The 19610-nt window shown below is 34.1% G+C and overlaps 1 protein-coding gene and 1 long non-coding RNA gene across 3 annotated transcripts in view; one reads left to right on the forward strand and one right to left on the reverse strand.

Annotated features, from left to right (window-relative positions):
- Positions 1-19610, forward strand: part of LOC123867146 (flocculation protein FLO11-like) — a 63736-nt gene that overhangs the window by 33801 nt on the left and 10325 nt on the right. The window contains exon 1 of one of the 2 annotated variants that reach the window (XM_045909032.1): positions 16986-17029. The exons of the other annotated variant lie outside the window; for it this stretch is intronic. The gene's annotated coding sequence lies outside the window, so the exon portion shown is untranslated. Of the gene's footprint in view, positions 1-16985; positions 17030-19610 lie in introns of those variants that run through there. 2 annotated transcript variants of the gene reach the window in all.
- LOC123867149 lies at positions 1974-17711 on the reverse strand. The gene is made up of 3 exons (XR_006796349.1): positions 17636-17711; positions 6604-6609; positions 1974-1986 (listed from the first exon to the last, which is right to left on the reverse strand). It is a non-coding gene; the product is annotated as an uncharacterized LOC123867149 (long non-coding RNA).

Here is a 19610-nt window from a genome sequence, read left to right on the forward strand (position 1 = left end):
TTTGCCATACTCAGAGAATATAGAGGTATGCAACAGACGCCATCTTTTATAGATTTTCAATCAATCTTCTCATAATTTCCTATGGGCTCTCGGTCCACAAGGTTCTACTATAATGTAACACCTATAACCTGAATACTTACCTAATATTATATTATTTGTTCCATAATGCCATCGATTTGCTTCACTCCATTGAAAATGTCTGCACCTATACTAAATTGAGTTTAGAAATAGGTAAAGTCAATTTGTGGCTACTGAAGTTTAAATGTTTCTTATACTTATCTGTTTATTAAAGTTATAATGCATTCGTTTCAGTCAATAACACTTTGTTATTATATTTGGAGGTTATTCTAAAATAACATTAATAACTAAACAATTTTGTTTAGGTAAACTTTAATAAACTACTTTGAATAGGTACCCAACTAAAGCTGTTAACTCACCTCTACGTTTATTGTTACGTACGTACTTTAGATTACAGACTAGGTAATTTCAGTGATTTAGAATACCTACTATGAAAGATTAAGCTATTCTTTAAAAAAAAATCCTTATAGGTCCAATAACTTTTTCTTTGGTAGACCTTCTTTTCATTTTATTAGGTTAGAATATTTGCTGCTTATCTTATAGGTACGGGACCAAATGAATCACTTTTTTGTAATTTTCCGAACTTCATCAGTTTGTGAATCTGCCGTCTAATTCCTACTTGAATGAGAACTTACCTATATTACGTGTCAAATTTCTAAAGTGGGCTCTACACTCGCGGCGCGAACGGCCGCGAAAGCCCGCGACAACTGCGAATCACAAGTGTAGATGTTGTTCACGCCTTCGCGTTCACGCTTCGCGCCTTTCCCCGATCAGTGTCGGTTTTTTGGTCCGCGGCAAAGGGTTTCGTCCATAGTCACGAACAAGACTGTGAAGATTTGCGAGTGTGGAGGGACACAGACTTCACGTGCGAGTGTAGAGCCGGCTTAACATATAAATCAAGTTAGACGAAAATATTATTATTTAGGAGTAGGTACATAACTATATTCCCAATTGCTATTAAAAATCGCGCATATTGAAATGAAACATAAACGTGCCTATTATGACTATTGCAAAATTCTTAGTCTTACAAAAGCTTTAATAACAAATAATATCAATTAGAAAAATATTTTTATGACATCATAAGACTAATAATGTTGAAATAAAGCAATTAAAACATAGAGGTATTTTGAAACAAGCATACGTTATCCATACTTTTATTATAAATATGTATACATCCGTCTGTTATCTTTTCATGACCCATAGAGATATATGTAGCTTGGATCGCGAAGATAGATATAGGCTACTTTTTATATGAAAATCTATGAATTTTATTAAAATATAAATTCGCGCGAATGAAATCGCAGGTATCATCTAGTTAAATATATTTTACGAAGATAAATAGTACGTACTTAATTGTAAGTAGTCAGGATAAAATATTATACTCATTCTCTTTATTTTCTTTCAGTAGCATGCCATTGCCATACTGTGTAACACGCACGAATTTCTACGCGTGAAGACGTTTTAAACGCCTAACTGTTTCATTAACCTTGAATACCAGACGGTTAGGTAACTTTTTGGTATTCCGGAACCAGTAGTTTACCAACAATTTAGCAATTTTCATGGCTATAACATGTGGACATTAGGCCGTAAAATCTATACTTACAAATAAACAAGATGATTAGAAATTACTCGAAAAATGTGGCTGATTCTGTAGGATCATCCTATCTTACTAAACTAATATTTCAGGCCTAAATTAAATACTTTCCGTTTTATAATGCTCCCTGCATAAATTAATAAGCACAATTTAAACTTGATTTGGTTTAATCAGGATTGTGTACAACACAAATAGCCACAATGTCTACTATCTCTACACGAATGAACACGGAACTACAAATACGTATTAAGATATAGCATACAAATAATTATAACCACAACGTAACGCTTAGTAAGGTCTTAGTTCACTTCATTCTTCGTAACACTTGAAAGTATTAGCTAAAAGGTCTACACAGATGCGAGATACTGAAGAAATATGAAATGTCAAGGGCGGAACGTCGCGTCGTCAAGCGGTTCACACTACCTGCTCACCTATATTGGTGATTGATATTTGTAAAGCATTTAAAAGGTAAAAATTTTGTACATAACTTCCTTAGACAAGTTATGCATAAACTAATCCTAATAATATATAAAACAAAAAAAATCTACCTTTGTCCCTTAAGCCTCCAAATAGAAAAAAAGCGTCCAAATAGAAAAAAATATTCCAAGTATTAATACACTAGCCGATGCCCGCGACTTCGCCCGCGCGGATTTAGGTTTTTCGAAATCCCGTGGGAACTCTTTGATTTTCCGGGATAAATAGTAGCCTATGTGCTAATCCAGAATATTATCTATCTCCATTCCAAATTTCAGCCAAATCCGTCCAGTAGTTTTTGCGTGAAAGAGTAACAAACACACACACACACACACACACACACACACACACACACACACACACACACACACACACACACACAAACTTTCGCCTTTATAATATTAGTGTGATGTGATGATAAATTATGTTCACGCGTAAACGATTTTTTACGTGTTAACAGATACCTACTTGGGAATACATATTTTGTTCTATTTGGACGCTTTCTTTAACGGACGTTAAGAAAGCTCTCGTGTATATGAGGCCTTATAGTCTTTGAAACCATACAACCAATGTGCTTATAATCGTTAAAAATTTAAAAAAAATCGGCAATCGCAGGTCCAGCGTAGTACCACAGGTAGTACTTACAAGAGGTCAGTATAATATTATTCAATAATTATAATAAGGTTAACTAAGCTAGACACGTCCTTCGTCCATCTAAACTAGTTCGTGATTCAGACGAATGTTGATCCTAGTTAATTATGCACCGTGACATGCCTCGGGCCTGTACTAAACGTGATGCCTGAGCCTTTGACATTCCTTCACACCACTTCACACAGGTCACATAATATCACTTAGCATCAGATGATGATTGCGTTGATGTTGAGTTGTTCGAAACACATCGTCAGATGTGGTAGGTACACGTAAATTTAACAAAGCTATACCTATTTAAAAAAATGCAAAATACGGCGTTTCGTGAACAAAATATTTCCTCGGGCAGGGTTTGATGGATTTAAGAAGTGAAGTAAGTTTTAGGAAAAGGCCCAGTCAGTGAGCCTGGAGGCTAAGTTAGTTATCATTTTCGAACAGACCAAGGATGCTGAATTCATTTATGTAGTAAAATGTGAAACGATAAAAAAAATTAATAGATAACCCTACTATCCATTTATATAAAAAATCAAAGAATCGGCTTGTATATTTGTATCAAAAAAAATGGAAGCCCATTGAAGGTACCGGTACGAAAAATCTGTTAATCTGTCAATTAAATTCAAATCTTATTTTTGATCTTGGAACAGCTATGCAAATCCAACCCGCACTAAGCTGTTTTTCAATTATTGTGGTTATTTTCTTATACTTCCAACTTATTTAAGTTTCCATTGAGCAATGAAACCCGTGCTAAACACCGATATAAGAAAACTTCGAAAACCCCTAGTAAAACAATTGTACGGTAATAACATAAACAAAGTTTTTACATCCATTCTGGGCGTTACGATGAAAGTAAAAGTTGCGTTACCTTGCATAAGTGGGCTCCGGTTGTCGGACTAAATGTAGATTTATTGCATCTACCTGAACCACATTTAACAATTTAAACATACCATGCTTAAAAAACTTTTAGGTATTGGTTTGCAAAACTTGCATCTTTTTGTTTTCGATATACACCCATAAAAATATGGTCGAGAAGATGCTACACTGTAATAAAATGGCCTCCTCTTTTTGTGCTTGTCATAAGATCTCCTGCAAAATATCGCAAATTATTGTGTGTAGTTATTGCAATAATTGTGAACATCTAAATCCATCCATCTAAATCAGTCATAAGGTTGTACGTAAATATGTTACAAAAAAGATGCTCCACTTGAATACAAAGTTTGATACAGTTTTACATAATAAAAGTGTTCCATGTAAACATAGTGCAGTAAAAGCGGAGTGCGTTCCAGCGTTGCACAACATTGCGCAGGATTCCGTCACGCGTCAGGCGCAAATACCTACAATGCAATTCTATAGTAGACTACAGTAGAAATTTCAGAAGATGTACAGTTGAGAGCGTACGACGAAATAGAAACTACGCCTGAAGGTGAAAAAACCGGCCAAGTGCGAGTCAGACTCGCGCACTGAGGGTGTCGTACTCGGGTATTTTTTCCAACATTTTGCACGATAAATCAAAAATTATTATGCATAAATATAAAAAAAAATCTGTTTTAGTATTTATAGGTAAAGCCCTTTCATATGATACCCCACTTGAAATAGTTATCTTACTTTGAAACACAAAATTGAAACACATTTTAATTTTTTTTTAAATGATGTGACCACAAATTCGCGGTTTTCAGATTTGTTCCTGTACTTGTGCTATAAGACCTACCTACCTGCCATATTTCATGATTCTAGGTCAACGGGAAGTATCCTATAGGTTTCTTGACAGGCAGACAGACAGACAGACAACAAAGTGATCCTATTGAGGTCCGGAACCCTAAAAACAGAAAATTTGACTAACTTTTAACTGAGGCACAAAATACAAAGATAACCATCATCATGATCAACACATTTCTGGCTTTAACTTCTGGAACTCAAACAAAATTCAAGTCGGCACAATATCATATTTATTCATCACTATAAAACTACTTTGCATATCTTATTTATGTTTTTCTTCCTTCTTAAGTTTTAATTTCGATTAAAACTTATATTATGTAGGTATAAATAATGTTAAAAATTTATTCCAACATTAAATTCGATTACATCACCCGCAGTAACATCTCTACTTTAGATGTCGTCAACAAATGCATGACTGAGGCGGCGCCAACGGAATCAACTTAATCTGAATTGCACTCCAAGTAGGTCACAAACTTTATAGTGTTGCACTTGTTCTGTGGAATGCACTCACCTTAAATGGATGCATTTTTACAGATCATTACGCAAACAAAGGATTAATAATAATTATATACAGCTATATGAAAGTGTATCGATTTGTATTGAGTTCTAAATTCATATTATTCATAACCGTAAAGTATTCTGTAGCTACGCATAACGCTGTACATATACGTTGTACCATAACAATATAAGGCCTGGACAAAACCATGTGTTGTTAAATCTCACACACGTAACTCATCTTTAATTATTATTTAAACATGATGATCTTACGATATGTGTTAATAAGGAATTATGGCCTTGCTTAGAATAAGTCATAGAAACATTTCTGCCCTTGGCTTACAGAAACAACGATTTGCAGCGATGCGTACCCGCCTGTGCATACCACCCACTAAATTGTATATTAATTTATCATACGTTTGATGAATCACAAAATTTTCATTTGAATAACTAGACGTTGATGCGTCTGATAAGGCATTGTTAAAACATATTTCACCGTAACAGGTTGAAGTTTAAACTAAAGTAAACCCACTCAACAGGTGATATCTCATGTGGAGCTTACAACATGAAATCTACAAGAGACCTAATAGAGACTTCAAGAGAGTTAAAAGCGGTGATAGTCTAGTAGAGCGGTAGAGCGGTGGTAACTGATAGCCTAGTGGTTAAGAAGTCGATTTCCTTTATGGGGGGTCGAAGATTTTGTCTTGGATAGACTTTTAAGAGTTATGTGTGTTTTGAGTAATTAAATATCACTTACTTTAACGGTGAAAGAAAACATCGTGGAAAACCTGCATGCCTGAGAGTTCTCCATTATGTTCTTAAAGGTGTGTGATGTCTACCAATCCACACTTGACCAGCATGATCTGTGACCAAACCCGACTCGCACTCCGTAGTGAGCCGGCTATAGGTTGGTCATGATTAAGTCAAGCTCATTGGGTGTCGACTGGTTGATATGAAGGCGAAAACGAAACCAGTTAATTCTATCATATAAAAATTATCCTTTTTCCAACGTTTTAAAATGATATAAATTCAAACATAATTTGAGAAATAAGTGCAATGCTTTTTATTTGTTTAAATTGAAAGCTGAATAAACATGTCGCTTTTTAAGCCCCGACCAAAAAAGAGGGATGTTATAAGTTTGACGTGTGTATCTGTGTATCTGTGTATCTGTCTGTGGCATCGTAGCTCCTAAACTAATGAACCGATTTTAATTTAGTTTTTTTTGTTTGAAAGGTGGCTTGATCGAGAGTGTTTTTAACTATAATTCAAGAAAATCGGTTCAGCCGTTTGAAAGTTATCAGCTCTTTTCTAATTATTACTGTAACCTTCACTTGTCGGGGGTGTTATAAATTTTTAATTTACACTTGTATAAAAATAATCTACGAGTACCTCTTCAATGTTCAAGTTAGTGGTTCAAGTACACTGGTTCATTGACAATGATAGTGTTTCTGATTGACATCGAAATTGCCGGCTATGATTATACTCTTTCTCATATTGATTAGCACTTTCTCCATTGTATCGCCTAGTATCACAGTATCATTATATTTATTATAATTTTGCTTTTTATCATCATTTATAGTAGGTGTAACACTGAAATAAACACATATCTTATTGGTACGTTTCATATTTTTTTATTTGATAGTTTATCAGCCAGTTTAGCCAACATATCATTAAAATTTTCATTAATTATCAATTTTGCAAATACAGTTTTAATTCTTTTTACTTTTTAACTATAACATTACCTACTGCAAAATTCCTATTAGCATTGATTTATAGGTCAATGACTATTTAATACACAGAATTGCAAAATAATTATATGACCGGAAGAGCCTAACGTTTAAGATATTCAAATTTTATTAACTTATTGACTATTACTTACTTATGTGTTTTATAATCTTAATAAATCTAGAACACTAGGTCTATTAAGATAATAATCTATCTCTTACCCAGAATTTATTTGAACTGATTGAAATATTATCGTTTTCAAATGTTCTCCCTATACAAAGACAGACATCTTAGTTTGACTTGTCTCTTTGTACTTTGTTGATTGATTCAAATAAAGATTTGATGCTTCAAATAATATTATTTTAAAATTAAATATCACTTGTGCTAGTCTAGATGGCAATAAATGAAGATCAATGGCTTCTATATCACGCCTTACTTAATTTTATTCTGCCATCAATCACTCACTCTTCTGGCTACTGTTATTTCCTGGGCCTATTAGGTTACGACAGAGCTTCTGAGCGATCATTAATTAAAACTTTTTAATATCAAACTGATGCCCTTTTCAACTTATGTAAGTATTGCAGTATAATAAGAGTATTCGGATCGCCTTCTGTACAAATGAAGTTTGATTCTTATCAAACTGACTAATCAAACTCATGGAAACATAGACACACTCTAAAAATAAATCTGTAGATTTCTATAAAAATATGAATTTGCAAAGTTCTCCAATGTCTCAACATTTTCATTCAAATCTTTAAACTATTTATGTGCCACATAATGTTGAAATGCCCCGAAATCATTAAATCTGTTTACTACTCTTTTTCGGAATTGTTAGTTGGTATAACATTACTTCAGTTAATAATAAGAGATATAGAAATAGTTATGATGTTTTATAAGTTTATACACGAAATACCTAATATAATTAAAACGCCAGTGTAATTTAAATAACATTATTTTAATATTTGCACCAAACTCTTAAAACTAAACATAAATATAAGATATAATGCAATAAAAAAAAAAAGATGTGTCAAACGGAGAGTTTATCTATACTGGAGAGATACTTTGGTAATGTACGAGTATAACTATTTTAAATGGGAAATACCATCTAATAATATTATACTCATACATCTCAGAATAGGTATTAGTCGTGTCTCAACGCCATCAGGGTCTCTAAATGTCAAATTGCGCGCTAAAACAAGCTACATCCGCAATATATACAAACTACATTCTTATTAAAATTTACGGGAAAGGCCCCGGAACTTGATGATTTAATCACGAAAAGTCATATACATTGAAACTTTTATATGTAATCTTTAATAACATCTTAATCATAATAAAATTGATAGTCCGTGAGGACTGCCGACAGAACTGGAAACTTAAAATAATAATTACGACATTAGGTAACAGTGGTTTTTTTGGATTTTCAAATTACCTGTAGTATCTTAAATTACAAGTTAATAATATTAGGTATCAACTACATTAACATATCGGTGACGCATCCTTGAAGTTTTTACCTATCTCTAAATTGCATAAAACGCCTAAACACGACTTATCACTTAGTATAAACGCTGAGGTATTTTAATTTTCATATCGAACTTTGCTTAAACTAAATCAAAACCTTCTATCTTAGTTGTAGGTAGGTACTTACTCTCTTCCTTTACGTCTCCAACTGCCAAAGGTAATCTCTTTTAGAGACGTGTTTCCCTGTCCATCTTTCTTTTTACTGTTACAATATTTGGTACTAATAAATAAATAAGAAATAAGTACATAGACACAGTCGAAGCCTCATTTAATATCATAATGTGCATTTTATACTTTACAGAAATTATGTATAAACGAGACAAAAACTATAGCAATGCGTGTATAATAATATAATTGGCTTTGTCAGTAAACGGACTGATAATAGTGAATGGAAAGGAAATCCTGGATTATTTTCCAAGAATGTTAACGTAGGTAATGCATAAATAATGTTTGTGCCAATTACATTATATAAAGGTTGTATTGAGTCTTATAGTAACCTCTTATGTATTACTGTCCACTATATTTGTGCACCAATGTGCTTTGCGCATCTGTTAAGGATACGACCGAGTACGTTATACCTACCTAACAATAATAAATCAAAAATGGTGCGCGAACATCTCGAGTTCCTGGCTTACGTACATAACCTAATCAATTGCCTTAAATTATTATTAATATGTTATGCTATGTTACTTTTTGTCCCAAAAATGTATTGGAAACTTAGATCTGTACAGATTACTTAAATAATTTTTATACGTGTTTCGGCTTTTCTTTTAACGAAAAATAACGTTTTGCTGGCTTAATAAACCATTAATTCATATCTACGCAAGAAAAATAGCACCAAGCTGATTTTCGCAGGCAAAGTACTTAAATAGTTATGGCAGAACGAAATGGCACAGTTCAAATTCTATCAAAAATACGTTGGTACATCATGAATCAATAATTCGGAAGAACGATCTCGGAAGATTATACATCCAAGGGTAGGTAAATGAAAACGATTAGCTTTTAAGCGGCCACGACACAAAAGGTCATGGGAATATTGATGTAGCGGCGTAACTGTGAATATCACTGCGAAGAATGACAATACAACTTTTAATTACTAGCCACATTGAATTTATGATGATGATTACAAATTGTCTGCGTAAAGGTCAATTTGCGATAATGCAGGATGAGTAACGCACGAACGATAAGGGAAGAGTGTAGACAGAAGTGAACGATTTATACAATGGAAATAACTTTGAAACTAAACGTAAACATAGAAAAGACTTATTTCTAAAGAAGACCTTCCTAACAAAAGTTTTAATAATGATAATTTCAAATTATAGCATTAGTTGAATTAACGTATAATATATAAATTGCGGAACAAACAAACGGTGGATCAACAAATTCTTAAAAACTGGCAACGCATTGGCGGTTCCTCTGGTGCTGCAAATGTGCATGGACAGCGTTAGTCATGTTACTTGACGCCCGACTCTTTTGCCCGCTATTCATTAAAAAATTCTAACCCAAAATATACTTGCCACCTCAGAAATCTATCAATCCTTGATTCTATGCTTACCACTTTTTAACCCCCGACCCAAAAAGAGGGATGTTATAAGTTTGACGTGTGTATCTGTGTATCTGTCTGTGGCATCGTAGCTCCTAAACTAATGAACCGACTTTAATTTAGTTTTTTTTTTATTTGAAAGGTGGCTTGATCGAGAGTGTTCTTAGCTATAATTTAAGAAAATCGGTTCAGCCGTTTGAAATATAACAGCTCTTTTCTAGTTACTGTAACCGTCACTTGTCGGGGGTGTTATGAATTTTTAATTTACACTTGTATTATCGTGAAAATAGATAAGTAGATTCGACATTGCATTAGGAGAACAGCTAAAATATCCACTGGTTAATTGAAATTATGGTTTTAAATGTCTTACAAGCTTGAAAATAAACTATAGCCTATGGCACTCAAGAAGAGGGTAGCTTTCTATTGGTGAAAGAATTTTCGAAATCAGTTCAGTAGTTCCAGAGATTACTTCCTACAAACATACTTACAAACTTTACCTCCTTATAATATTAGTCTAGGATTGCATCAATGCATAAACTGCCTACTAACTTCAATGCTCCTTCCAAATACTTTTATTCGAATCTATTGTTATAGAATCTCATAAATGCAACCTAGAATTTTAAACGCATGTCAAAATTTAATAACCACCCGTCTACTTGTCTCGATTTTCCTTGGTGAGTTAAGCTAAATTATGGCTTAGCTACCTAATACACGGTCATTATTCTTGCATAATATAATTTTAATCCTTGCAGCTGTTGTAAGGCGGTTGAATAACTAAACGTCAGGGTTTACTTGAGTAAAGAAACTATGTTGCAACTATACCATTTAAACATTTAAATTGTTGTCGGGGGTTCTACGAGCGCGGTGCCGTAGTATCTAGATTCAGTATGGCAGTAAAAAAAAACTGCAGCCAGACAACAAAAAAAAGAATATTGACCACGTTCATGATATTCCCCTTTCCCCTCCAACTAAGCGTAAAGCTTATACTAGGAGTAGGTACGACAATAGTGCAACGGGTGGGGTTTGAACCGCTAACCCTTCAGAATTCAGGCCGCTCCTGGACCCGTTGAGTTATTGAGGCTTTTTGTATTATAATCAAGCCAAGCTTGCTTTATTATATTATTGATTGCATCATCACTTTCATTTGAGGTATGATTTCCGATATAGAGCTCAAAACAATATTTTTTTCATGTTTGTCTGTCTAGTCGGTTAATCTCATAATAGTAGGGGTAGGTAACTAACTACGCGCTAGACTTCCTCGCCCTTCCGCATTTGATAAATTTTAACTCTTTAGTTAAAATAGATTGTATTAGATGTTAGTGATAGTTATAGCCGGGACTAACGGAAGCCAAATTCTCTTCCAAACCTCCAAAATCTGTCACCGACCGACAAAGTATTTTCCGACTTGGGTCAACGTTGAATATCCATACTTACTTAAATACTATATTATTATAAATGCGAAAGTTTGTCTATCTGTTGCTTCCAACAACCAGCTGTTGCAATCTTGACGAAATATTTTAACATAGAGATAAATTTCATTCTGTAGGCGGATATACTAAACATTTCACACTGAAAAAGCCGAGAGTTCCATGTCCCAATAATCTAACTATCAAAGAATCAATCACTATTCAAAGAATCAAACTTTATTTGTATGAAGCTCGCTCGGAAGGTAAGTAGGTACTGTACATAGCCGTACATATTTCAAAGAAACTAGTTTTAAACGATACTGCAAGTGAAGATGCTAGAGCCTGAATAGGTCATTTCGATACGCGTAAAAAACCTAATCAGACGTATAAGTAGCTGACCGCATAACATGATGTTACATACCTACAATTCGATACACTGGCAGTTAACGAATATTGGCACATAACACTTCTCGAGAAATAAAAGTTCAGTAACTATTTAATTATTTATAAGTTAAAATACCTGCCTGTTAATTAATAACGCCGAACGCAATCTATCTATGTCTCATATACATACTATTGATAAAACTAATCATGTTTATACAGCATTCAAGACGTGCTTTTGCCCTCCACTTCACCAGCTTGTAATTCGGAATTTATCCGCCATCACGAGACATGGGATCCTTATCCTATACGTCGTCGTGAGTTTTCCAACAAATTTTGAATAATTGAAAAAAGGAAAAAGTAAACTTTAATCTTCATCGTTCACAAGCTAGAAATAGATAACAATTTAAAGTTAAACAAGAAGAAAAACTGTACATTAAGCCGTGGGTGGCCTTATCGCTAAGAAGTGATCTTCTAGCATATTTCATAGCCTGGTTGGTTGGTATATGCCTAGTCAGATGGCATTTTAACGAGGCCGTAGCGAGGTATTTTGGTATAAAAAACAGAGAAATATTAAAATTTACAATCTTAATCTTACTAACTATCCATACTTAATACTTAATATACTTAATCCATACTTACTTAATAATATTATAAATGCGAAAGTGTGTCTGTCTGTCTGTCTGCTACGTTTTCACGGCCCAACCGCTGAACCGATTTGAATGAAATTTGGTACAGACTTGGGATACATCCCGGGGAAGGACATAGGCTACTTTTTATCCCGGAAAATCAACGAGTTTCCACGGGATTTACAAAAATTGAAATCCACGCGGGCAAAGCCGCGAGCATCCCCTAGTTTTAAATACTTAATTAAGTTTTGGACGTTTGTCACTCCTTCACGCCACATGATTTGACCGAAGTTGGGTATGAGATACTCGTAGTTTATTCTCTGAATTAACACATAGACAACTTTTTATTCCGGAAAATCATGATCACGGGTACAAAGTCGCGGGCATCATCTAGAAGGAAAAATAAAGATAAGTAGGTAGTTTTTAAGTTCGAAGTCAACTCAGAATAAACTTTAATCGTGACATTTATAAATTAAAGAAACATTGAACAAGCAATATTTGAATGTCGACTAGACACACCCAGGTTGAGACGTCGTCGCTCGCGCTACATTTGAAATAGATGATCTTCTGCTAATACCTACGTTACATAACTAAAATACGCATGAGAACTTTTCTGACGAAATGACTAAATCGTAAATGCCAATGGGACTGCTTTATTTAGGCTTGCAATATAGTTATAGCAAGCATGTATGTAGTAATAATAAATGCGGCAATTTTAGATTCATATGAAACAGCACGGTTTGAGTTGTTAGCGCGTAAAGTTAGACATACCTTTACGATATTAAATGTCAGTTTTTATTAAAACTTTTATAAGTTTAAAATAATAAGAAGCTTAATTACTTCGCCCGTCGAACTATTTACCATTTTCACTTCACATCGGCCTTTTGTTAAATAGATGTAACCTACCTTGTAAATTTATTAGTTGTTTTTTTTAAGAATATTAGCCATGATGCTAATCATGACTAATACTCCTCTTTCCCCTCCAATTAAGCGTAAAGCTTGTGCCAGGAGTGGGTACGACAATGTGCAACGGGTAGGGTTTGAACTGCCGACCTTTCGGAATTCAGGCCGCTCTTCAACCGTTGAGCTATCGAGGCTAAAGTTACCTCTAGCACCACATTTCGAACGTGGTAGGTATTGGAGGCGAATGCTACGAATACTGTAGGGCGCCAAGTGCAAAAATGTGTCTTTCCTGTAGCAACTTGACATCACTACTCCACTTTTCTCCATTTGTTACCAACGTACAACGGCTGCTCTCTCATTTCGGACACAGCATGCGGCGTGGGAATGATAGCCTAAGGAAGCTGATTGTTACGGGCAACGCTGAGGGCAGAAGAGGGAGTGGCCGCTCAACAAGATGGGGTTGACCATCTGAAGTAGTTCGATTCGTGCCAGTTCTACACTATCGCTAAAATGGCCCTCGACAAATGGATAAAGCTGATCCAGTCGAGGCTGGGATCTCGCCAGAACTACGATCTTCAGTTATGAAGGAGTGACTGAAAAGATAGATTAAGATTAGTTAGTTACCCACGTTAAACTTTTGTTAAACATAATAATTGTCGTTGCGAGTTGGCGTCTTTTGATATGCTTATTTAAATAGCAACAAAGTGACGGATATAGCAATCAAAGTAATTATTCCATTAAAGGCTCATTCAAAGCTGCGTGAGTAAACAATAAAAATTTCTAAGAATGGCGCAGGAAACGTCGCGGAATTCAACGGAGGCGGCAAGCAGGCTCACTACTCAGACATTTGATTGCAATTACACACTTGCGATTTGTCGTTTGATAAAAAGTAGAGTTGGTTTGACGATTTAGGCATCTATTCTATTTTTGTCACCGTCTTACTAACAAACTTTGTTTCAAAAAAGCATTTGAATTGATGTACTTGAAATAAACAGTATATTTTGATGATTCCCTGTCGTGAAGTGCAGAAGGGCTACAGGACAAAAAAAAATGTAAATCTTCAGTGTGGTCGTTTTAATATTTTGGCAGGTCGTTTGGTAAGTCAGGGATATTGTTTTGTTCGGTAATTTGATGGTATCATGCATACGTGAATATGCCCACGATTTTATTTTATTACTAGATGCCCGCAGCTTCGCCCGCGTGGATTGATTAGATCCCCTGAATCCAATTTTTTTATAGAACAATGTCACAAAGTTCCTCTATCGATTAAAAAAAATTTACGCAAATTGGTTCAGAAATCTCGTATATATCAGTTTACCTACATAAGTAGAAAAACACAACTCCTCTATTTTTTAAATTCGGCTAAAAAAGTAGCCTGTGTATATTTTTTTATGTACAAATCCATAACTTCCAATTTCGTATTGATTAAAAATGTTCACTCAGCTTATCTGACGTAACAATCCAAAAAGAATTTAAGTATTTACTAGGAATGTCGTACAATAGATACTGATCTGATAATTTCGTAAAAGAGCTAGTTAGCAGCAGTTCTATTAGATTATAATCGAGTAAGTACCTACTTAAATATTTTATCTAATCAGGTTATATGAAAAGGATTTGTCTTATCACTAGTTTTTTTAACAATAAATAGTTAAGTTCATGAGCAAAAAAGCTTTCTTATAAAAAAAATTGCATTCGCACTAAAAATGAATAATGGAGTATAATGGAGACTCAATAATTTTATTAATGAATGCCAAATCAAAGTATTACGCCATCCGTGTAATTTGACCTTCCGCCGCATTCTGCGTTGTGTCATCCAGGATGCAAACTATTTGGCCTGAGGGGCAACAACCTCAGTGACAAACTCGGCTAGACAGACAATCAACTCTAATTATAACGTGTCTTAAATTAGTTTACAGAGAAGGCACAATTTTCCTCATCTCTCTTTGCTATTGCATGTACAGTGCACCACTTAACCGATTGAGATTAATCTTTCGAATGTTGGATACATGCAGGCTTTACGGCATTACGTTGTGGAAGTTTATGATGTACAAAGAACCACAAGCTGAATTTGCTATATAGGTAATCTGTCAAAACTGGAGGATGCCCGATATCAGAGTGAAATGCTGGTTGTGTGTTCTATAAGTAAGAATTACATAGTGTTGTGTGCTGGTAGTGTGTATTATTTGCTTTTCCTGCTCCTTTAGTAACAATGACCTTCTTAGTTTAGTAACTTAGCATTTCGCATGCTGCAAGTTGTAAAATTTGTTTTGGTGGATTCCAGCGAATTAAGCTTATGTTGTAGCTTAAGCTTATGTTAACAAAGTTGGGACAAGTTTCATTTTGGTAACATAAATAAAATTCGTGAGCAAAGTTGGACCATTTCCAGTACGCACTAGTTTGTACTCAATAACCATACTAAATTGATTCTTTGTTCAAATTCGGTTCACTGAAATCTGCTGTATCTATCTATTCAAATAATTGTGATACCAAAATAAAAAATAAAATCGTTTTGTTTATATCATTACCATCCACAATTTTATTTCATTCACAACGTTTGTTTTCTCATAAGTATGTATTTTCCGAAGGTTGTAATTTTGATTGGTTGGTTGTAAAAAAACAAAACTACTGTTTGATCCATTGATATCAAAGCGATCTATCCCTTTTATGTATCTGAGATCTAATATCTAATATCATATTATAATATGTGTCTGATATAATATTATATCGCAAGATGCAATATCATATATTGCGACAAAACATTTCAAATAATAAATAAGAAATAAAGGGTTTATTATATTTTTTGCAAGCGGTGAAATCGAGATTTCTACTTACCTATTATAAATTCGATCATTCATTTATTATGATCATAAATAAATTGATATTTATTTCAAGTGAATTGCGACTAGGTAGGTACGTGTATTAAAACGATTGATTTCACCAAACAACATTGACCCAAGATTCGTAGAGTAAAAGCCGCAGCAGACAGAATAACTTTAGATATATCAGTGCTCATTTATTTTAATTTATTTATGAAATCGCTAGATGATTCCCGCGACTCCACGTGGTTTTAATTTTTTTTTAATCCCGTAGGAACTTATCGATTTTCCGGGATAAAAAGTATCTTATTTCCGTCTCCACGATGTAAACTATCTCTGTACCGAATAGATAATGCGATAACTTAATCCACGTGGATTTAGGTTTTTTAAGAATCCCATGGGAACTTTGATTTCTCGGCACAAAAAATAGTCTATGTCAATCGCTGGGAATAACTATCCGTGTATATAAAATTTTCCAAAATAGGTTAAATGGATTGACCGTGAAAAGCTAGCAGACAGACAATTAGACAGACAGGGTAAGGGTAATTAAATCTACATCTGTATTTATTTGCGGAAAATTCACAACCTGTTCAATGTATTCGACAAGATAAGCTTTTAAAATTAGGTAACTACTCCCAAACTTGGCTAACTTGGATGTGAATAAGACCAGTGCGTGGTCCAAACGGGTTACCAGCAATAGTCCTTAAAAATTACGCTTTCGAACGGTTTCCTCTCTTAACACGGTTGTATTGGTTCTCTTTTAATAAAAAGTAGGTAACGTAATTTCTACTTTCTATGGTATGAGCAATATACTTATACTTCTTATACTCAATTATTAATCCCTGTTTTCAGTCACCAAGCCGTATTCCTCGAAGACATTTTGATTGATTTAATAGAGGATAAGATCTGAGTATCCTGTTTATTTACGCACAAATGATGCGTAGAAAACATGTGAGTCACTGTCAATCACGATTCACGTCCTCCCTAATAAACGTTGGTACCTATATGTATGTAGACATTGTCATGACATTCTACTTGGATTCTACTCACTGCACCTTGAACAGTGAACGTTTCAACTTCTCCAAGGAAGTATATCGAACTATGTAAGTTTTTATTTGCATTCCTTTGGTGTGGTTTCGTTTTTTTTAAATCGCTTTTAAAGGTTACATGCTTTACTTTTAATTAACTCAGTATATAGAACATATAATCTAACCCAGAGCAGGATATTGATAGAAACAATTAAGGTTTTTTATTACAACAAAAATAAAATAAGGCTGCAATTTAATATTTGCTTAAAATAAAATATGTGATTATAATCTCGAAAGCAAAGTACAAATTAATGTCAATGCCCACTCTTCTCGCAAGCATGGTCTACATAAATTTTATTAACTTCTGTATGTCTGAAATCTTAATACACATTACAATCCATGTGGTTTTAGTTATTTTGAATGAATAAACACCACGTGTTTTTAGTTATCTAGTTAGCAATATAATACGTACGGTGAGAACAATATCTAGTATAATAGATACCTATGTTGGAAAATGCCCAAAATTGCATTGTCAATAACCACGGTCTTAAGCCACTTGCTACCTGGTCCAGGTGCTACCTGTTCCTTACTTGGGAACACCTGTCAATTAGGAATACAAACATTGTCCGGCGCGAGGACCAGAATATAGTTAACAATAATATGCAATCTACACTATAATACTATAAAGACGTAAAAATTGTAAGTTTGTATGTAGGAGGCAATCTCCAGAACTAATGATCCACTTCCGAAATTCTTTTACTGATATACAGCAACATTATCCCCTAGTGGTATAGGTACTTAAGCTATAAATTATAATATCACGCGGATAAAGTCACGCGCAAAAGTTAGTCTCAAATAAAAATATAAGAATTGAATGAGTTAGGTGTAGGCGGGACATAATAAGAAAAAACCAATGTGTGAATTGAATATGGAACTGTGCATATAAACGGTAGTTAGACATTCCTTATATGGCCGCGATATCATTTGGCACGCGCACAGGTCAGCGTTATTAGCGTAATTGTGTTTCGCGTAGGCGATCCCCATTGTTCTGGCTATTACGTAAATAATCTTAAAGATCTGCCAAAATCATTATTATGCCACACCTGTTTATAAACAAATAATAATTGGATACTGCTATGTTTATAATCCAGACGTTTTATATAACTTTCAGATAATATAACTATAACCTTGATGTTAAAACCAAGATAAACATAAAATAGAAAGCCTAATGAATTGTATAAGTATTTACACCTTAAAACTCAAAAGGTAAATAAACATTGTACTAGAATAACAAATTTCAATTTATATATTGATAATCCGATAAAATCTTTCTGTCGTCAATTGAAAGCTAAAGTAAAGAACATTTATGGCAGATACGAAGAAAAATTATTTTCATTTTCGATGCTACATCTGCATTTTAAAAATCTGATAAATAGTGACGTAGACCGCGTTCCCTTGAAAAGAAAATATGAATCGTGGCATGTGATACATAAATGAATAAACGGTTATTTATTGATGTGTTTTAATGATGATGGCAAATATAAATACGATCACCAGTTTGATTTATCTCATTTGAATAAATACACCACTTATACCTTTTCAAAATGTCACTAAGTACTTAATTTTATGTGACGCTGCTGCTTTTAAAAAATATGTAAAATAATTGAAACATCACACTATCACACTAATATTATAAAGGCGAAAGTTTGTATGTGTGTGTGTGTGTGTGTGTGTGTATGTTTGTTACTCCTTCACGCAAAAACTACTGGACGGATTTGGCTGAAATTTAGAATGGAGATAGATAATATCCTGGATTAGCACATAGGCTACTTTTTATCCCGGAAAATCAAAGAGTTCCCACGGGATTTCAAGAAACCTAAATCCACGCGGGCGAAGTCGCGGGCATCGGCTAGTTATTTATAATTTATAAACTGGCTATGATCTAGATCTGTCACTATGATGGTTATTTAATAAATATCAATTACCTACTAACCTCCTGATTGCATACTTTTGGACAACAGAATGTCTATCGCGTGATCAGTTACATGGTGTGTTAAACTCTTAATGCTCATTATCAGAAGGAAAGTATCGCTGAGTTGAAATGAGATCAAATTCGTGACTGCCTTTCAACAATCGTAATCTATACATATAAGTACCTTCCGGTTCGACGCCTACATCTTAATTAGTGCCTCCTTCATAAGTATTATTAGCATGGGAATTTAAGACAAGTAACCCTAACTCCCCAACGCTTTGCATAAAAAAATCGGTCAAACGCGAGTTGGACTCGCACAGGAAGGGTTCCATACCATCGTACAAGAAATAACACTTTCTTATTATTATTATTTTTAATTTTCATAGCGCAATTTAGATTTTTTTAGTATTTGTTGTTATAAACAAAAACACATTCTGGGATTTCAACTCTGTTTAAAACATACCAACAGCTAACCGCAGATCATACTCAAGGAAAAAGTTTTTAAATATTACAAAACCTTCACTAATCTAATAATTTTAATAAAACTCAACCAACCATACCTACATATTATATGCCTATTATGTAATATTATTATCATCATCCATCTACTTTACTATCATTCGCATATTATTCGAATAAGCTGATGCTCTTAATCATATTACCTAAAGCAGTTATGGTTTTGTT

The sequence above is a fragment of the Maniola jurtina genome, chromosome 7, assembly GCF_905333055.1.
Source record: "Maniola jurtina chromosome 7, ilManJurt1.1, whole genome shotgun sequence".
Lineage (NCBI taxonomy): Eukaryota > Metazoa > Arthropoda > Insecta > Lepidoptera > Nymphalidae > Maniola > Maniola jurtina.